Source organism: Misgurnus anguillicaudatus, unplaced genomic scaffold, assembly GCF_027580225.2.
Source record: "Misgurnus anguillicaudatus unplaced genomic scaffold, ASM2758022v2 HiC_scaffold_34, whole genome shotgun sequence".
Lineage (NCBI taxonomy): Eukaryota > Metazoa > Chordata > Actinopteri > Cypriniformes > Cobitidae > Misgurnus > Misgurnus anguillicaudatus.
Genome location: NW_027395284.1, coordinates 4,054,423 through 4,075,089, shown reverse-complemented (window position 1 = coordinate 4,075,089; position 20,667 = coordinate 4,054,423). Strand labels below are relative to the sequence as shown.

The 20,667-nt window shown below is 34.8% G+C and overlaps 2 long non-coding RNA genes, 3 other non-coding genes and 1 pseudogene across 5 annotated transcripts; all 6 read left to right on the top strand.

Annotated features, from left to right (window-relative positions):
- The first annotated feature begins 1,186 nt into the window (after positions 1-1,186).
- Positions 1,187-8,469, top strand: LOC141363367 (uncharacterized). Its single transcript, XR_012368879.1, has 3 exons — positions 1,187-2,157; positions 6,665-6,858; positions 7,089-8,469. It is a non-coding gene; the product is annotated as an uncharacterized lncRNA (long non-coding RNA).
- Positions 6,296-6,468, top strand: LOC141363426 (U2 spliceosomal RNA; annotated as a pseudogene).
- Positions 7,542-7,706, top strand: LOC141363473 (U1 spliceosomal RNA). Its single transcript, XR_012368964.1, has one exon. It is a non-coding gene; the product is annotated as a U1 spliceosomal RNA (small nuclear RNA).
- A 2,343-nt stretch (positions 8,470-10,812) lies between the features above and the next one.
- Positions 10,813-19,447, top strand: LOC129424442 (uncharacterized). The gene is made up of 4 exons (XR_012368878.1): positions 10,813-11,782; positions 16,228-16,421; positions 16,652-16,724; positions 18,009-19,447. It is a non-coding gene; the product is annotated as an uncharacterized lncRNA (long non-coding RNA).
- On the top strand, positions 15,841-16,031 carry LOC129435339 (U2 spliceosomal RNA). Its single transcript, XR_008641239.1, has one exon. It is a non-coding gene; the product is annotated as a U2 spliceosomal RNA (small nuclear RNA).
- LOC129424561 (U1 spliceosomal RNA) lies at positions 17,105-17,269 on the top strand. Its single transcript, XR_008638101.1, has one exon. It is a non-coding gene; the product is annotated as a U1 spliceosomal RNA (small nuclear RNA).
- Positions 19,448-20,667: the final 1,220 nt, after the last annotated feature.

Here is a 20,667-nt window from a genome sequence, read left to right as displayed (position 1 = left end):
ACTGTTTTAAATCATTCAGTAAATGCAAAGTTAAACCGATCATACTGTTGTATTCTTTTATACTGTTTTATTCGTACTGTTTTAAATCATTCAGTAAATGCAAAGTTAAACCGATGTGTTTTTAATCTAGATTTAAAAGTGTCTTCTGTTGAAACACATCTGATCTCATTTGAAAGCTGATTCCAGCTACAGGTTCATACTGTTGTATTCTTTTATACTGTTTTATTCGTTCTGTTTTAAATCATTCAGTAAATGCAAAGTTAAACCGATCATACTGTTGTATTCTTTTATAATGTTTTATTCGTACTGTTTATTCAGTAAATGCAAAGTTAAACCGTTGTGTCTTTAATCTAGATTTAAAAGTGCCTACTGTTGAAACACATCTGATCTCATCTGAAAGCTGATTCCAGCTACAGGTTTATACTGTTGTATTCTTTTATACTGTTTCATTCGTACTGTTTCAAATTCTTCAGTAAATGCAAAGTTAAACCGATGTGTCTTTAAATCTAGATTTAAAAGTGCCTACTGTTGAAACACATCTGATCTCATCTGAAAGCTGATTCCAGCTACAGGTTCATACTGTTGTATTCTTTTATACTGTTTTATTCGTACTGTTTTAAATCATTCAGTAAATGCAAAGTTAAACCGATCATACTGTTGTATTCTTTTATAATGTTTTATTCGTACTGTTTATTCAGTAAATGCAAAGTTAAACCGTTGTGTCTTTAATCTAGATTTAAAAGTGCCTACTGTTGAAACACATCTGATCTCATCTGAAAGCTGATTCCAGCTACAGGTTTATACTGTTGTATTCTTTTATACTGTTTTATTCGTACTGTTTTATATTCTTCAGTAAATGCAAAGTTAAATCGATGTGTCTTTAATCTAGGTTTAAAAGTGCCCACTGTTGAAACACATCTGATCTCATTTGAAAGCTGATTCCAGCTACAGGTTCATACTGTTGTATTCTTTTATACTGTTTCATTCGTACTGTTTTAAATCATTCAGTAAATGCAAAGTTAAACTGATGTGTTTTTAATCTAGGTTTAAAAGTGCCTACTGTTGAAACACATCTGATCTCATCCGAAAGCTGATTCCAGCTACAGGTTCATACTGTTGTATTCTTTTATACTGTTTCATTCGTACTGTTTTAAATCATTCAGTAAATGCAAAGTTAAACCGTCGTGTTTTTCATCTAGATTTAAAAGTGTCTACCGTTGAAACACATCTGATCTCTTCTGAAAGCTGATTCCAGCTCCAGGTGGCATATTAACTGAATGCTGATGCACCTTGTATTTCGATTGCTTTGTATGCTTGAAACATGTGAAGAATTGACAATAAATAATCTTTATCAAGTGTTATACATTAAAAAGTGGATAAGTAACAAAAATGTCACTCCTGACAGCTGATAAATTAATGTTTTTTTATAGCACCATTGAGGCGAGCACTTTTCAAGGCAAGATTCTTTATAGAACCTTATAAAAAGTTTCCATATAGTACCAAAAAACGGGTTCTGCTGTGGTTACATGCTGAGGAACCCTTATTTGGTACTTTTTAGGAGCATTTGTCTTAAGAGTGTTGCATAGGTTCGAAACTTTCAAACTTGAAACCAAATAGAAGGGTCACACTGTTTTTTTTTTGTGGAGTGGACATGAACAAGCTGCAGGCATTCAAATGTTATTTGTAATTTATTGTCTTATTTCATATTTAAAAAATAGCTATACAACTGGTGTTCCTCAATTTTAGGGCCTATTTTGTTTAGTATATCAGTTTTGTTCAGTTTTTTATGTGCATGCAAAAAGCAATCAGCAAGCAAATTAACTGAAGCTTTACCTTCATGTTCTTTTTGTGTAAGTGATAACTGTTTCTGTATGTATTTTATGTATTTGTATGTTTTTTACACGTATAGAGTGAAATGCACACGGTGAGGAATGGACCCAGACCTTCAGTGCCAGACCTCTGACCCGTTAACCTCCATCCCGACAGCCAGCGCCTTCTCCGGCTCCCATTGCGGTATCGCTTCTCGGCTTTTTGGACAAGAACAAGTGGACACCGGGGACTACAAGTTTAAATGGATTTTTGACCTTCGGAAATGGAAGCGAGGCTTGCTCCGTCCACTCCGTTCATCGACTCGGGCGCTTTCCGGGCACAAATAAGGTGAGTTTAAAACCAGAGTTTGCTTCTTTTGTGCGTGGTTGCCAGTTTGGTTTCCAATCCGTGATCTATATGATGTTGCGCGTTCTATAATATGTTTCTCGTTCGCTCAGTACTTTTGTGTGTTTCTATTCCACGTAAAGCTAACACCAAAACGATTGTGGAGAGCGCTATATAGATTGTTTTCAAAGAAAAAACAACAACGAGAAACAAACCCATGTTAAAATGGGTCAAATTATTTAGGCGGAGCACGCTGTCGCGTTGAACAAAGACAATGGCGCGTGCACACAACGAATGTGTATTGTGGAAAAGTTTGGCCCATATGCAGGTTCGCATGTGTCTTCGGTGGATACTAAAAAGATAAACATCTGCCCGGTGATCTAGTTTGTAGACAATATTTTTATATATGCAATCGAAGTGAATTTAAACAAGCAAAAAATCGGCCAGTGGGGTAGGACAGTTTTTCTTGAAATAGTATTTATGGGAAAAGTTCACGACTTTTTTTCTTACCCTTTAGGCAGATTTATTTGCTTGTTTTAAGCATAAAATAATCATAAACAGGAAAACGAATTGTATAGGCGGAGCACACGGGTTTTTTTTCGTTCAAAGAAAAAAAGCAGCGTGGCACGAAGGAATGTTTGACTGAAATGGAATTTCGCCCTCTATTTTCCTTACAAACATAAACCAGAGAGAAGGGCCAGATGGCATCGTGTTGTACCTTGTATTCGGTGATTGAAATCGAAAAAAAATCGAATAGATCTATATATAAACACAATTGTTTTGTTGAACAGAGACAATGGCGGCATGCTCCAGCGTCGCCTATATGCCCATTTCACAAAATGGCGGCTTTGACCGGAAGTAGGGAAAACATTTTACTGTAATGACGGGGGTCGTTGTCCAAAGTGTGCCCATTTGAAGAAGTACATACACGTTTAACTTCTCATTTCTTTAGACTGAATAATTGTTTCTTATTAATTCCAAAGTATGTGACGTGATGATCTAATCGTATGTGTTATTCCTCGTTTGCTTGCATGTGTAACCTTTGGTTAAAGGTATGAAAAGGAACCGACTAAGTCACCTGGGTTATTTATTCACACAGGAAAATAGATTGAACCCAAGAGAAAAAATAAACAAACAAAAAAGTTACAAAAATATGAAAAGGACCCTGCTGGTTCGGATGGGATTAAAGACAGAGACGTGACTCTCCAAAAATAGTACAAATTTATTTTTTACAGAAAGTGCTTAAAAATATTTAAAAGATAAAATTTACGGCCCACCGGTTATTTACCCACAATTGGAGAGACTAGATTAAATCCACTTTTTAACAGAAGGGACAAACCACACAGCAAATCAGTGCATAGTTCTTAAAAGCAGTGACGAACCAAAAATAAACCAAAACACACAAACATACTCTCGCCTTCTGTTTAAGTCTCAAAAACCACCGCTCAGATATTACATGTGGAAATAGTTATATAAATGGTACATACACTTATATACACACGTAAAGAAAGAAAAAAACTGCAGGACAGCAAAATACAGTTAACTCCCGATGACTATTTAAACAGCGTCCAAGCGGCTCACGGAGCAAAAATACAAAGCCTTTTAGTTTAATAAACTTCCACAAAAAATAAATATCAAATCCTTACGCAAACATGTATGCGACGAGACTTAAATCATGCAAAACATGAATGGTAACCAGACGTGCTTGTTGTGTACAGGGAGTGCATTTATTTGTAAACTTTTGCTAAATCAAAATGGTTTATTTTTTATTTTACTTTTTTACCTGGGTTTTTGGGAATACTTTTATATATTTCACAGCTATATAATTGGTTATAATAACGCACTTTTTGTTTATGAGCACGTTGAAATACATTAACACAGGATAATGCGGCAACAAATCAAATGTGCATTTAAATGCAACAAGCAAAATAAATAAAGCAAATCCATGCAAGCAAACGAGGAATAAAACACACCGCGATTAGAAAATCAGATCGCATACTTTGTAATTGAAAATAAATAATAATTAATTCTAAAGAAATAAGAAGTAAAATGTGTAAGTATTCCTCAAAATGTGCTTTGGACCAAGACCCCGTTCATCACAGCAAACGGGAGCAGACCCGAATAGGTATGTCTAGTTGTTTTATTTAAAATTTCCAGCCGTCTGTAAATTCATGTTTGGAAGAAAAAAGTAAATTAAGGTCTGTCTTGCTGTTATTGTCTTGTTTTCTAGTAAATATCTGACAATTCTTAAATCGAGATGCATTTACTTGTTACGCAAAGTGGCTTAAGATGTTATGTATTGTAATAATTGAAATAAATTACAAAAATCAACAGGTTTATATTTAAAACAAGTAAAAATATCTGCCGGCGGGGTAAGAAAAATAAACTTAATTTCAGTTTCAACTTAATTCAATAATAAACTCAATTTAGGTTTATTTCCCTTAACCCACTGGCATATATTTTTACTTGATTTAGGCCTTAACCTATTACATTTTAGAATTGATTTCAGTAAACAAGACTTAAAATCTAAGCCACTTTGCTTAACAAGAAAATGCATCTCGATTTAAGAATTATTTTTTTACTCGAAAACAGGAAAAAAGTAGCAAGTAAACGAACAGATTTGGATGTTTAAAACACTTAAACACTTTTTTCACTCTACCCTTCATATTACAGCTGTCGAAAAACCACAGCAACGTCGACAGACCTGGAAGCATAGCTGTTTGCTTGTTGCGTTTAAATGGACATTTGATTTCTTTACCAGCATTGGATTTAGACCATTCAATGAGAATAGTTAACAGCGTTCATTATGATTGATAAGCCCTTAATGGAGAATGAAGTCTGCATACATTAAAAGCCTTATTTTATTCCAAAATGTATGCGACGAAACTTAAATCACGCAAAATATGAATGGTAACGAGACGTGCTTGTTGTGTACAGGGAGTGCATTTATTTGTAAACTTTTGCTAAATCAAAATGGTTTATTTTTTATTTGCTTTTTTTACCTGGGTTTTACCAGGTTCGCATTCCGGACATTTTTAATCCACAGTGTATGCAGTTATTTAGTAGAAAATGATATGCTGTTTTTTGGTAGAATTTTGTGTGAGCTAAAGAAAGTGATGCCAACCCAGCAAATACAAAAACGTTATAAAAACGTTTTGTGTTTGCTGGGAATACTTTTATATATTTCGCAGCTATATAATGAATTATAATAACGCACTTTTTGCTTACAAACAAATACATTGAAATACATTAACACGGAATGATGCGGCAACAAATCAAATGTGCAACAAGCTAAATAAATAAATAAATAGAAAATCAGATCGCATACTTTGTAATTGAAAATAAATAATAATTCATTCTAAAGAAATAAGAAGTAAAATGTGTAAGTATTCCTCAAAATGTGCTTTGGACTAAGACCCCCTTCATCACAGCAAACGGGAGCAGACCCGAATAGGTATGTCTAGTTATTTTGTTTAAAATTTCCAGCCGTCTGTAAATTCATGTTTGGAAGTTTTTGTCTTGTTTTCTAGTAAATATCTGACCATTCTTAAATCGAGATGCATTTACTTGTTAAGCAAAGTGGCTTAAGATATTATGTGTTGTAATAATTGAAATAAATTCTAAAAAGCAACAGGTTTATATTTAAAACAAGTAAAAATATCTGCCGGTGGGGTAAGAAAAATAAACTTAATTTCTGTTCCAACTTAATGCAATAATAAACTCAATTTAGGTTTATTTCCCTTAAACCACTGGCATATATTTTTACTTGATTTAGGCCTTAACCTATTACATTTTAGAATTTATTTCAGTAAACAAGACTTAAAATCTAAGCCACTTTGCTTAAGAAAATGCATCTCGATTTAAGAATTATTTTTTACTCGAAAACAGGAAAAAAATACAAAGTAAACGAACAGATTTGGATGTTTAAAACACTTTAACACTTTTTTTTCACTCTTTTTTTTCACTTTTTTAACACCCAGAAAAGATTTTAATAGTCCTATCTCTTTAAAAAAGTCTTAAATGTTATTTATTGTCTGACGTTTTAAAGATATTTTATTGAAATTAATGACTGTGACTGTGAATGTGAGTGTTTCTTTAAAGCCATGTTTGTTTTTGAAAAAAAGATGTGATGACAATAAAAAAATTTTCGAAAGAAAAAAATCTGTTCTTATCAGTTTAATGTCTGATACGTCTCCTACCCGGGGACTATACGTTAAATGGATTTTTGACCTTCGGAAATGGAAGCGGAGCTTGCTCCTTCCACTCCATGCATCGACGTGGTATTGCAGTGTTTCCATGAACGGTGCGCTCCCCTTCTCGGGGACAAATAAGTTAGGTAAAAAACAGAATTTGTTTCTTTTGTGCGTGAATGACAGAGTGTTTTTTAATTCGTGTGTTTTAAAAGTGCTGTGTATTCGTTGGCATTATTGGTTTAACGAAAAGCTTGCATGGAAATGAACACGCTGATAACGAAATGTTTTTGTAATGTATTTAATTATTTTCCTTACAGTTTGCGGAGGTGATACCAGGACGAATTAAACAGCCTCGACACAGCTGAAGGCGCAAGAAAATCGTACGAGACAGTTTGGGATGTTAAAAACACCTGAAAACTTTTTTTCCACTACCCTTCATACTACAGCGGTCGAAAAACCACAGCAACGTCGACACGCCTGGAAGCATAGCTGTATTTGTTTAAGACAACGGGTAAAGTATTTTCTTGATTACCTAAATGACTTGCAGTAAGAAAATATTTTAATTTATAATGATAACTCTGTCATCATTTATTCATCCTCGTGTTGTTTTCAACCTGTATGCATTCGTATTTTGGAGGTGACACGATGACGACTTAAACATCATCGACACAGCTGAAAAAGCGAACGAGACAGATTGGGATGTTCAAAACACCTGAAAACTTTTTTTTCACTGTACTACAGCTGTCGAAGAACCACAGCAACGTCGGCAGATCTGGAAGCATAGCTGTATTTGTTTAACTCACAACGACAACGGGTAAGTCATTGAGCCCTTGTGTTTTTATTTATCCACGTTCTAAAATTGCTATGCTTTCGTTGTTTCTCGATTGCTCTGTACATTTCTTTGTTTCTATTCCACGTAAAGTTACTTTGTAATAACGAAACGATATATTGAAATGCGCTATTTAAATCCATTTGATTTAAATTGTTTCACGTTTTTCTCTCTGCACGGTTTAACCGGGCTGGAAACGGAAAATGGGTAGATCTCGAAGAATATTTGGTTTCAGACCTGGCTTCGTGCGCCTTTCCACCTGGTCACACACAGTAATGAAATGGTAGTCGGACGGCCTTCGGGGGCGCCGTCGATGCGATCGGTCACAGGAAGATGCGGCCGTCTGGCCTCAAAGGCTGTTGCTCATACTTACCTGGCAGGGGAGATACCATGATCATGAAGGTGGTTCACCCAGGGCGAGGCTCAGCCATTGCACTCCGGTTGTGCTGACCCTTTGCGAATTCCCCAAATGTGGGAATCTCGACTGCAAAATTTCTGATAGTGGGGGACTGCGTTCGCGCTCTCCCCTGGCCTTTGTGTTAAAAATAGATTCGTTTGTCTTTTTACGGAAAATCCAAGAGACGCCTAACCACGGCACAAGAACGCATTGGTCATCAAAAAGCGGCTATTAAACGACTACATAACTTCTAATAGACCGCGAATATGTGTCTAGGCTAAAACAAGGCTTAATTTGGGCTGTCAGTGAAAATCTAATAGACGTTTGACCGTTCCCCAAGTATAGACTGGCCATTAAATAGAACCACAATCAAACAGCTACATGTCTAAGAGACATTCAACAAAATAATGCTTAGATGATTCTTTTACTTACAATGTAAGCGGTTCTCAGGAATGGCAATCATCCAAACTAATAAATTATAAAGCTTTTAAAAGAAAATGACAACCGTTAAACAACCTAGACAACGTTGGGCAGTACAAAATGCTTAGAAATACAAGACAAAACGAAATATTGTACATGAATGTACATTAAAACAAGCCAACAAATCTGCCAATGGGCTAAGACAATTTTTCTTGAATTAGGTGTTTAAATCTAGATTTGTTTCTAACCCCTTTGGCAGATTTATTTGCTTGTTTTAAGCCCAAATTCACTTAAATTTTATGTTTTTTCTCCCGAAAGGCTAGGCTTATTTTCTTATGTCCTTTTGCTCATCAAAATAATGCATCTTATTTTAAGACTTTTTAGATATTTGCATAGTTAAAAAGGATTTTTTGTGCAATGTATTCATTCATTCGCTACCCTTCATACTACAGCTGTCGAAAAACCACAGCAACGTCGACAGAACTGGAAGCAAAGCTGTATTTGTTTAACTTGCAAAGACAACGGGTAAAGTATTTTCTTGATTACCTAAATGACTTGCAGTAAGAAAATATTTCAATTTATAATAATGATAATTCTGTCATCATTTACTCATCCTCGTGTTGTTTTAAACCTGTATGCGTTCGTTTTTTCTGATTAACACAAAAGAAGATATTTTGAGGAATGATGGTAAACCCACAGCAGATAGTGACCATTGACTTCCATAGTAGGAATAAAAAAATATGATGAAATTTAATAGGTACCATCGACTGTGTGCTAACCATCATTTTTCAAAATATTTTCTTCATCATTTATCACGATAATTCCAAAATATTTTTTTTCCTACTATGGAAGTCAATGATAATGTATTTCATTATTTGCTTTACAAGCCTGAAAATGATAGGTTGGAATCCAGGCGACAGGATTCTATGGTAGTCAAAAACAGGCAAACAAGTAAAATAATCACCATTTACTTTTAAAGCATTTTGAAAATTGCTTGCTTATGCTGGGAGTAAAGGTATTTAATGCAGTGCGCATCCTGTTTAAAAGGTAAGGTATGATTCTTTTAAAGCTGACACATTTGCCACATTAAAATAACAGAAATGTACTGTTTCAACATTTTGGAGCCGGTGTGTCTGTGTTCTTGGGGCACATCTAAATGTAAGAGCAGAATTGCTTAATATTCTTCTCTATTTCTTGTATAGGTCAATTATGAGTGAAGAACCGTTCACCAAATGAAGACCACAGCCAGGTGACGGGATTGTGTGGTAATCACAAACAGGTTGAAAATTGAAGTTCTGTGTGTTCTTTTTGTACTTTATTTCTGCAGGTAAGCACCATACCGTAAGCTTCATTCCCTTTATAACAGGTAAGGTTCATACGGTTTTATTCTTTTATACTGTTTTATTTTAAATCATTCAGTAAATGCAAAGTTAAACCGATGGTGTTTTTAATCTAGATTTGAAAGTGCCTACTGTTGAAACACATCTGATCTCATCTGAAGCTGATTCCAGCTATACAGGTTCATACTGTTGTATTCTTTTATACTGTTTTATTCGTACTGTTTTAAATCATTCAGTAAATGCAAAGTTAAACCGATCATACTGTTGTATTCTTTTATACTGTTTTATTCGTACTGTTTTAAATCATTCAGTAAATGCAAAGTTAAACCGATCATACTGTTGTATTCTTTTATACTGTTTTATTCGTACTGTTTTAAATCATTCAGTAAATGCAAAGTTAAACCGATGTGTTTTTAATCTAGATTTAAAAGTGTCTTCTGTTGAAACACATCTGATCTCATTTGAAAGCTGATTCCAGCTACAGGTTCATACTGTTGTATTCTTTTATACTGTTTTATTCGTTCTGTTTTAAATCATTCAGTAAATGCAAAGTTAAACCGATCATACTGTTGTATTCTTTTATAATGTTTTATTCGTACTGTTTATTCAGTAAATGCAAAGTTAAACCGTTGTGTCTTTAATCTAGATTTAAAAGTGCCTACTGTTGAAACACATCTGATCTCATCTGAAAGCTGATTCCAGCTACAGGTTTATACTGTTGTATTCTTTTATACTGTTTCATTCGTACTGTTTCAAATTCTTCAGTAAATGCAAAGTTAAACCGATGTGTCTTTAAATCTAGATTTAAAAGTGCCTACTGTTGAAACACATCTGATCTCATCTGAAAGCTGATTCCAGCTACAGGTTCATACTGTTGTATTCTTTTATACTGTTTTATTCGTACTGTTTTAAATCATTCAGTAAATGCAAAGTTAAACCGATCATACTGTTGTATTCTTTTATAATGTTTTATTCGTACTGTTTATTCAGTAAATGCAAAGTTAAACCGTTGTGTCTTTAATCTAGATTTAAAAGTGCCTACTGTTGAAACACATCTGATCTCATCTGAAAGCTGATTCCAGCTACAGGTTTATACTGTTGTATTCTTTTATACTGTTTTATTCGTACTGTTTTATATTCTTCAGTAAATGCAAAGTTAAATCGATGTGTCTTTAATCTAGGTTTAAAAGTGCCCACTGTTGAAACACATCTGATCTCATTTGAAAGCTGATTCCAGCTACAGGTTCATACTGTTGTATTCTTTTATACTGTTTCATTCGTACTGTTTTAAATCATTCAGTAAATGCAAAGTTAAACTGATGTGTTTTTAATCTAGGTTTAAAAGTGCCTACTGTTGAAACACATCTGATCTCATCCGAAAGCTGATTCCAGCTACAGGTTCATACTGTTGTATTCTTTTATACTGTTTCATTCGTACTGTTTTAAATCATTCAGTAAATGCAAAGTTAAACCGTCGTGTTTTTCATCTAGATTTAAAAGTGTCTACCGTTGAAACACATCTGATCTCTTCTGAAAGCTGATTCCAGCTCCAGGTGGCATATTAACTGAATGCTGATGCACCTTGTATTTCGATTGCTTTGTATGCTTGAAACATGTGAAGAATTGACAATAAATAATCTTTATCAAGTGTTATACATTAAAAAGTGGATAAGTAACAAAAATGTCACTCCTGACAGCTGATAAATTAATGTTTTTTTATAGCACCATTGAGGCGAGCACTTTTCAAGGCAAGATTCTTTATAGAACCTTATAAAAAGTTTCCATATAGTACCAAAAAACGGGTTCTGCTGTGGTTACATGCTGAGGAACCCTTATTTGGTACTTTTTAGGAGCATTTGTCTTAAGAGTGTTGCATAGGTTCGAAACTTTCAAACTTGAAACCAAATAGAAGGGTCACACTGTTTTTTTTTTGTGGAGTGGACATGAACAAGCTGCAGGCATTCAAATGTTATTTGTAATTTATTGTCTTATTTCATATTTAAAAAATAGCTATACAACTGGTGTTCCTCAATTTTAGGGCCTATTTTGTTTAGTATATCAGTTTTGTTCAGTTTTTTATGTGCATGCAAAAAGCAATCAGCAAGCAAATTAACTGAAGCTTTACCTTCATGTTCTTTTTGTGTAAGTGATAACTGTTTCTGTATGTATTTTATGTATTTGTATGTTTTTTACACGTATAGAGTGAAATGCACACGGTGAGGAATGGACCCAGACCTTCAGTGCCAGACCTCTGACCCGTTAACCTCCATCCCGACAGCCAGCGCCTTCTCCGGCTCCCATTGCGGTATCGCTTCTCGGCTTTTTGGACAAGAACAAGTGGACACCGGGGACTACAAGTTTAAATGGATTTTTGACCTTCGGAAATGGAAGCGAGGCTTGCTCCGTCCACTCCGTTCATCGACTCGGGCGCTTTCCGGGCACAAATAAGGTGAGTTTAAAACCAGAGTTTGCTTCTTTTGTGCGTGGTTGCCAGTTTGGTTTCCAATCCGTGATCTATATGATGTTGCGCGTTCTATAATATGTTTCTCGTTCGCTCAGTACTTTTGTGTGTTTCTATTCCACGTAAAGCTAACACCAAAACGATTGTGGAGAGCGCTATATAGATTGTTTTCAAAGAAAAAACAACAACGAGAAACAAACCCATGTTAAAATGGGTCAAATTATTTAGGCGGAGCACGCTGTCGCGTTGAACAAAGACAATGGCGCGTGCACACAACGAATGTGTATTGTGGAAAAGTTTGGCCCATATGCAGGTTCGCATGTGTCTTCGGTGGATACTAAAAAGATAAACATCTGCCCGGTGATCTAGTTTGTAGACAATATTTTTATATATGCAATCGAAGTGAATTTAAACAAGCAAAAAATCGGCCAGTGGGGTAGGACAGTTTTTCTTGAAATAGTATTTATGGGAAAAGTTCACGACTTTTTTTCTTACCCTTTAGGCAGATTTATTTGCTTGTTTTAAGCATAAAATAATCATAAACAGGAAAACGAATTGTATAGGCGGAGCACACGGGTTTTTTTTCGTTCAAAGAAAAAAAGCAGCGTGGCACGAAGGAATGTTTGACTGAAATGGAATTTCGCCCTCTATTTTCCTTACAAACATAAACCAGAGAGAAGGGCCAGATGGCATCGTGTTGTACCTTGTATTCGGTGATTGAAATCGAAAAAAAATCGAATAGATCTATATATAAACACAATTGTTTTGTTGAACAGAGACAATGGCGGCATGCTCCAGCGTCGCCTATATGCCCATTTCACAAAATGGCGGCTTTGACCGGAAGTAGGGAAAACATTTTACTGTAATGACGGGGGTCGTTGTCCAAAGTGTGCCCATTTGAAGAAGTACATACACGTTTAACTTCTCATTTCTTTAGACTGAATAATTGTTTCTTATTAATTCCAAAGTATGTGACGTGATGATCTAATCGTATGTGTTATTCCTCGTTTGCTTGCATGTGTAACCTTTGGTTAAAGGTATGAAAAGGAACCGACTAGGTCACCTGGGTTATTTATTCACACAGGAAAATAGATTGAACCCAAGAGAAAAAATAAACAAACAAAAAAGTTACAAAAATATGAAAAGGACCCTGCTGGTTCGGATGGGATTAAAGACAGAGACGTGACTCTCCAAAAATAGTACAAATTTATTTTTTACAGAAAGTGCTTAAAAATATTTAAAAGATAAAATTTACGGCCCACCGGTTATTTACCCACAATTGGAGAGACTAGATTAAATCCACTTTTTAACAGAAGGGACAAACCACACAGCAAATCAGTGCATAGTTCTTAAAAGCAGTGACGAACCAAAAATAAACCAAAACACACAAACATACTCTCGCCTTCTGTTTAAGTCTCAAAAACCACCGCTCAGATATTACATGTGGAAATAGTTATATAAATGGTACATACACTTATATACACACGTAAAGAAAGAAAAAAACTGCAGGACAGCAAAATACAGTTAACTCCCGATGACTATTTAAACAGCGTCCAAGCGGCTCACGGAGCAAAAATACAAAGCCTTTTAGTTTAATAAACTTCCACAAAAAATAAATATCAAATCCTTACGCAAACATGTATGCGACGAGACTTAAATCATGCAAAACATGAATGGTAACCAGACGTGCTTGTTGTGTACAGGGAGTGCATTTATTTGTAAACTTTTGCTAAATCAAAATGGTTTATTTTTTATTTTACTTTTTTACCTGGGTTTTTGGGAATACTTTTATATATTTCACAGCTATATAATTGGTTATAATAACGCACTTTTTGTTTATGAGCACGTTGAAATACATTAACACAGGATAATGCGGCAACAAATCAAATGTGCATTTAAATGCAACAAGCAAAATAAATAAAGCAAATCCATGCAAGCAAACGAGGAATAAAACACACCGCGATTAGAAAATCAGATCGCATACTTTGTAATTGAAAATAAATAATAATTAATTCTAAAGAAATAAGAAGTAAAATGTGTAAGTATTCCTCAAAATGTGCTTTGGACCAAGACCCCGTTCATCACAGCAAACGGGAGCAGACCCGAATAGGTATGTCTAGTTGTTTTATTTAAAATTTCCAGCCGTCTGTAAATTCATGTTTGGAAGAAAAAAGTAAATTAAGGTCTGTCTTGCTGTTATTGTCTTGTTTTCTAGTAAATATCTGACAATTCTTAAATCGAGATGCATTTACTTGTTACGCAAAGTGGCTTAAGATGTTATGTATTGTAATAATTGAAATAAATTACAAAAATCAACAGGTTTATATTTAAAACAAGTAAAAATATCTGCCGGCGGGGTAAGAAAAATAAACTTAATTTCAGTTTCAACTTAATTCAATAATAAACTCAATTTAGGTTTATTTCCCTTAACCCACTGGCATATATTTTTACTTGATTTAGGCCTTAACCTATTACATTTTAGAATTGATTTCAGTAAACAAGACTTAAAATCTAAGCCACTTTGCTTAACAAGAAAATGCATCTCGATTTAAGAATTATTTTTTTACTCGAAAACAGGAAAAAAGTAGCAAGTAAACGAACAGATTTGGATGTTTAAAACACTTAAACACTTTTTTCACTCTACCCTTCATATTACAGCTGTCGAAAAACCACAGCAACGTCGACAGACCTGGAAGCATAGCTGTTTGCTTGTTGCGTTTAAATGGACATTTGATTTCTTTACCAGCATTGGATTTAGACCATTCAATGAGAATAGTTAACAGCGTTCATTATGATTGATAAGCCCTTAATGGAGAATGAAGTCTGCATACATTAAAAGCCTTATTTTATTCCAAAATGTATGCGACGAAACTTAAATCACGCAAAATATGAATGGTAACGAGACGTGCTTGTTGTGTACAGGGAGTGCATTTATTTGTAAACTTTTGCTAAATCAAAATGGTTTATTTTTTATTTGCTTTTTTTACCTGGGTTTTACCAGGTTCGCATTCCGGACATTTTTAATCCACAGTGTATGCAGTTATTTAGTAGAAAATGATATGCTGTTTTTTGGTAGAATTTTGTGTGAGCTAAAGAAAGTGATGCCAACCCAGCAAATACAAAAACGTTATAAAAACGTTTTGTGTTTGCTGGGAATACTTTTATATATTTCGCAGCTATATAATGAATTATAATAACGCACTTTTTGCTTACAAACAAATACATTGAAATACATTAACACGGAATGATGCGGCAACAAATCAAATGTGCAACAAGCTAAATAAATAAATAAATAGAAAATCAGATCGCATACTTTGTAATTGAAAATAAATAATAATTCATTCTAAAGAAATAAGAAGTAAAATGTGTAAGTATTCCTCAAAATGTGCTTTGGACTAAGACCCCCTTCATCACAGCAAACGGGAGCAGACCCGAATAGGTATGTCTAGTTATTTTGTTTAAAATTTCCAGCCGTCTGTAAATTCATGTTTGGAAGTTTTTGTCTTGTTTTCTAGTAAATATCTGACCATTCTTAAATCGAGATGCATTTACTTGTTAAGCAAAGTGGCTTAAGATATTATGTGTTGTAATAATTGAAATAAATTCTAAAAAGCAACAGGTTTATATTTAAAACAAGTAAAAATATCTGCCGGTGGGGTAAGAAAAATAAACTTAATTTCTGTTCCAACTTAATGCAATAATAAACTCAATTTAGGTTTATTTCCCTTAAACCACTGGCATATATTTTTACTTGATTTAGGCCTTAACCTATTACATTTTAGAATTTATTTCAGTAAACAAGACTTAAAATCTAAGCCACTTTGCTTAAGAAAATGCATCTCGATTTAAGAATTCTTTTTTACTCGAAAACAGGAAAAAAATACAAAGTAAACGAACAGATTTGGATGTTTAAAACACTTTAACACTTTTTTTTCACTCTACCCTTCATATTACATACTACTTCATATTAGAGTTAAATGCCCGCTAGCCTCCACCCCGAAAGCCAGCGCCTTCGCCGGCTCCCCTTTGGCTGCGTCTATTGCGGTATCGCTTCTCGGCCTTTTGGCTAAGATCAAGTGTAGTATCTGTTCTTATCAGTTTAATGTCTGATACGTCTCCTACCCGGGGACTATACGTTAAATGGATTTTTGACCTTCGGAAATGGAAGCGGAGCTTGCTCCTTCCACTCCATGCATCGACGTGGTATTGCAGTGTTTCCATGAACGGTGCGCTCCCCTTCTCGGGGACAAATAAGTTAGGTAAAAAACAGAATTTGTTTCTTTTGTGCGTGAATGACAGAGTGTTTTTTAATTCGTGTGTTTTAAAAGTGCTGTGTATTCGTTGGCATTATTGGTTTAACGAAAAGCTTGCATGGAAATGAACACGCTGATAACGAAATGTTTTTGTAATGTATTTAATTATTTTCCTTACAGTTTGCGGAGGTGATACCAGGACGAATTAAACAGCCTCGACACAGCTGAAGGCGCAAGAAAATCGTACGAGACAGTTTGGGATGTTAAAAACACCTGAAAACTTTTTTTCCACTACCCTTCATACTACAGCGGTCGAAAAACCACAGCAACGTCGACACGCCTGGAAGCATAGCTGTATTTGTTTAAGACAACGGGTAAAGTATTTTCTTGATTACCTAAATGACTTGCAGTAAGAAAATATTTTAATTTATAATGATAACTCTGTCATCATTTATTCATCCTCGTGTTGTTTTCAACCTGTATGCATTCGTATTTTGGAGGTGACACGATGACGACTTAAACATCATCGACACAGCTGAAAAAGCGAACGAGACAGATTGGGATGTTCAAAACACCTGAAAACTTTTTTTTCACTGTACTACAGCTGTCGAAGAACCACAGCAACGTCGGCAGATCTGGAAGCATAGCTGTATTTGTTTAACTCACAACGACAACGGGTAAGTCATTGAGCCCTTGTGTTTTTATTTATCCACGTTCTAAAATTGCTATGCTTTCGTTGTTTCTCGATTGCTCTGTACATTTCTTTGTTTCTATTCCACGTAAAGTTACTTTGTAATAACGAAACGATATATTGAAATGCGCTATTTAAATCCATTTGATTTAAATTGTTTCACGTTTTTCTCTCTGCACGGTTTAACCGGGCTGGAAACGGAAAATGGGTAGATCTCGAAGAATATTTGGTTTCAGACCTGGCTTCGTGCGCCTTTCCACCTGGTCACACACAGTAATGAAATGGTAGTCGGACGGCCTTCGGGGGCGCCGTCGATGCGATCGGTCACAGGAAGATGCGGCCGTCTGGCCTCAAAGGCTGTTGCTCATACTTACCTGGCAGGGGAGATACCATGATCATGAAGGTGGTTCACCCAGGGCGAGGCTCAGCCATTGCACTCCGGTTGTGCTGACCCTTTGCGAATTCCCCAAATGTGGGAATCTCGACTGCAAAATTTCTGATAGTGGGGGACTGCGTTCGCGCTCTCCCCTGGCCTTTGTGTTAAAAATAGATTCGTTTGTCTTTTTACGGAAAATCCAAGAGACGCCTAACCACGGCACAAGAACGCATTGGTCATCAAAAAGCGGCTATTAAACGACTACATAACTTCTAATAGACCGCGAATATGTGTCTAGGCTAAAACAAGGCTTAATTTGGGCTGTCAGTGAAAATCTAATAGACGTTTGACCGTTCCCCAAGTATAGACTGGCCATTAAATAGAACCACAATCAAACAGCTACATGTCTAAGAGACATTCAACAAAATAATGCTTAGATGATTCTTTTACTTACAATGTAAGCGGTTCTCAGGAATGGCAATCATCCAAACTAATAAATTATAAAGCTTTTAAAAGAAAATGACAACCGTTAAACAACCTAGACAACGTTGGGCAGTACAAAATGCTTAGAAATACAAGACAAAACGAAATATTGTACATGAATGTACATTAAAACAAGCCAACAAATCTGCCAATGGGCTAAGACAATTTTTCTTGAATTAGGTGTTTAAATCTAGATTTGTTTCTAACCCCTTTGGCAGATTTATTTGCTTGTTTTAAGCCCAAATTCACTTAAATTTTATGTTTTTTCTCCCGAAAGGCTAGGCTTATTTTCTTATGTCCTTTTGCTCATCAAAATAATGCATCTTATTTTAAGACTTTTTAGATATTTGCATAGTTAAAAAGGATTTTTTGTGCAATGTATTCATTCATTCGCTACCCTTCATACTACAGCTGTCGAAAAACCACAGCAACGTCGACAGACCTGGAAGCAAAGCTGTATTTGTTTAACTTGCAAAGACAACGGGTAAAGTATTTTCTTGATTACCTAAATGACTTGCAGTAAGAAAATATTTCAATTTATAATAATGATAATTCTGTCATCATTTACTCATCCTCGTGTTGTTTTAAACCTGTATGCGTTCGTTTTTTCTGATTAACACAAAAGAAGATATTTTGAGGAATGATGGTAAACCCACAGCAGATAGTGACCATTGACTTCCATAGTAGGAATAAAAAAATATGATGAAATTTAATAGGTACCATCGACTGTGTGCTAACCATCATTTTTCAAAATATTTTCTTCATCATTTATCACGATACTTCCAAAATATTTTTTTCCTACTATGGAAGTCAATGATAATGTATTTCATTATTTGCTTTACAAGCCTGAAAATGATAGGTTGGAATCCAGGCGACAGGATTCTATGGTAGTCAAAAACAGGCAAACAAGTAAAATAATCACCATTTACTTTTAAAGCATTTTGAAAATTGCTTGCTTATGCTGGGAGTAAAGGTATTTAATGCAGTGCGCATCCTGTTTAAAAGGTAAGGTATGATTCTTTTAAAGCTGACACATTTGCCTCATTAAAATAACAGAAATGTACTGTTTCAACATTTTGGAGCCGGTGTGTCTGTGTTCTTGGGGCACATCTAAATGTAAGAGCAGAATTGCTTAATATTCTTCTCTATTTCTTGTATAGGTCAATTATGAGTGAAGAACCGTTCACCAAATGAAGACCACAGCCAGGTGACGGGATTGTGTGGTAATCACAAACAGGTTGAAAATTGAAGTTCTGTGTGTTCTTTTTGTACTTTATTTCTGCAGGTAAGCACCATACCGTAAGCTTCATTCCCTTTATAACAGGCAAGGTTCATACTGTTTTATTCTTTTATACTGTTTTATTTTAAATCATTCAGTAAATGCAAAGTTAAACCGATGGTGTTTTTAATCTAGATTTAAAAGTGCCTACTGTTGAAACACATCTGATCTCATCTGAAGCTGATTCCAGCTATACAGGTTCATACTGTTGTATTCTTTTATACTGTTTTATTCGTACTGTTTTAAATCATTCAGTAAATGCAAAGTTAAACCGATCATACTGTTGTATTCTTTTATACTGTTTTATTCGTACTGTTTTAAATCATTCAGTAAATGCAAAGTTAAACCGATCATACTGTTGTATTCTTTTATACTGTTTTATTCGTACTGTTTTAAATCATTCAGTAAATGCAAAGTTAAACCGATGTGTTTTTAATCTAGATTCAAAAGTGTCTTCTGTTGAAACACATCTGATCTCATTTGAAAGCTGATTCCAGCTACAGGTTCATACTGTTGTATTCTTTTATACTGTTTTATTCGTTCTGTTTTAAATCATTCAGTAAATGCAAAGTTAAACCGATCATACTGTTGTATTCTTTTATAATGTTTTATTCGTGCTGTTTATTCAGTAAATGCAAAGTTAAACCGTTGTGTCTTTAATCTAGATTTAAAAGTGCCTACTGTTGAAACACATCTGATCTCATCTGAAAGCTGATTCCAGCTACAGGTTTATACTGTTGTATTCTTTTATACTGTTTCATTCGTACTGTTTCAAATTCTTCAGTAAATGCAAAGTTAAACCGATGTGTCTTTAAATCTAGATTTAAAAGTGCCTACTGTTGAAACACATCTGATCTCATCTGAAAGCTGATTCCAGCTACAGGTTCATACTGTTGTATTCTTTTATACTGTTTTATTCGTACTGTTTTAAATCATTCAGTAAATGCAAAGTTAAACCGATCATACTGTTGTATTCTTTTATACTGTTTTATTCGTACTGTTTTATATTCTTCAGTAAATGCAAAGTTAAATCGATGTGTCTTTAATCTAGGTTTAAAAGTGCCCACTGTTGAAACACATCTGATCTCATTTGAAAGCTGATTCCAGCTACAGGTTCATACTGTTGTATTCTTTTATACTGTTTCATTCGTACTGTTTTAAATCATTCAGTAAATGCAAAGTTAAACTGATGTGTTTTTAATCTAGGTTTAAAAGTGCCTACTGTTGAAACACATCTGATCTCATCCGAAAGCTGATTCCAGCTACAGGTTCATACTGTTGTATTCTTTTATACTGTTTCATTCGTACTGTTTTAAATCATTCAGTAAATGCAAAGTTAAACCGTCGTGTTTTTCATCTAGATTTAAAAGTGTCTACCGTTGAAACACATCTGATCTCTTCTGAAAGCTGATTCCAGCTCCAGGTGGCATATTAACTGAATGCTGATGCACCTTGTATTTCGATTGCTTTGTATGCTTGAAACATGTGAAGAATTGACAATAAATAATCTTTATCAAGTGTTATACATTAAAAAGTGGATAAGTAACAAAAATGTCACTCCTGACAGCTGATAAATTAATGTTTTTTTATAGCACCATTGAGGCGAGCACTTTTCAAGGCAAGATTCTTTATAGAACCTTATAAAAAGTTTCCATATAGTACCAAAAAACGGGTTCTGCTGTGGTTACATGCTGAGGAACCCTTATTTGGTACTTTTTAGGAGCATTTGTCTTAAGAGTGTTGCATAGGTTCGAAACTTTCAAACTTGAAACCAAATAGAAGGGTCACACT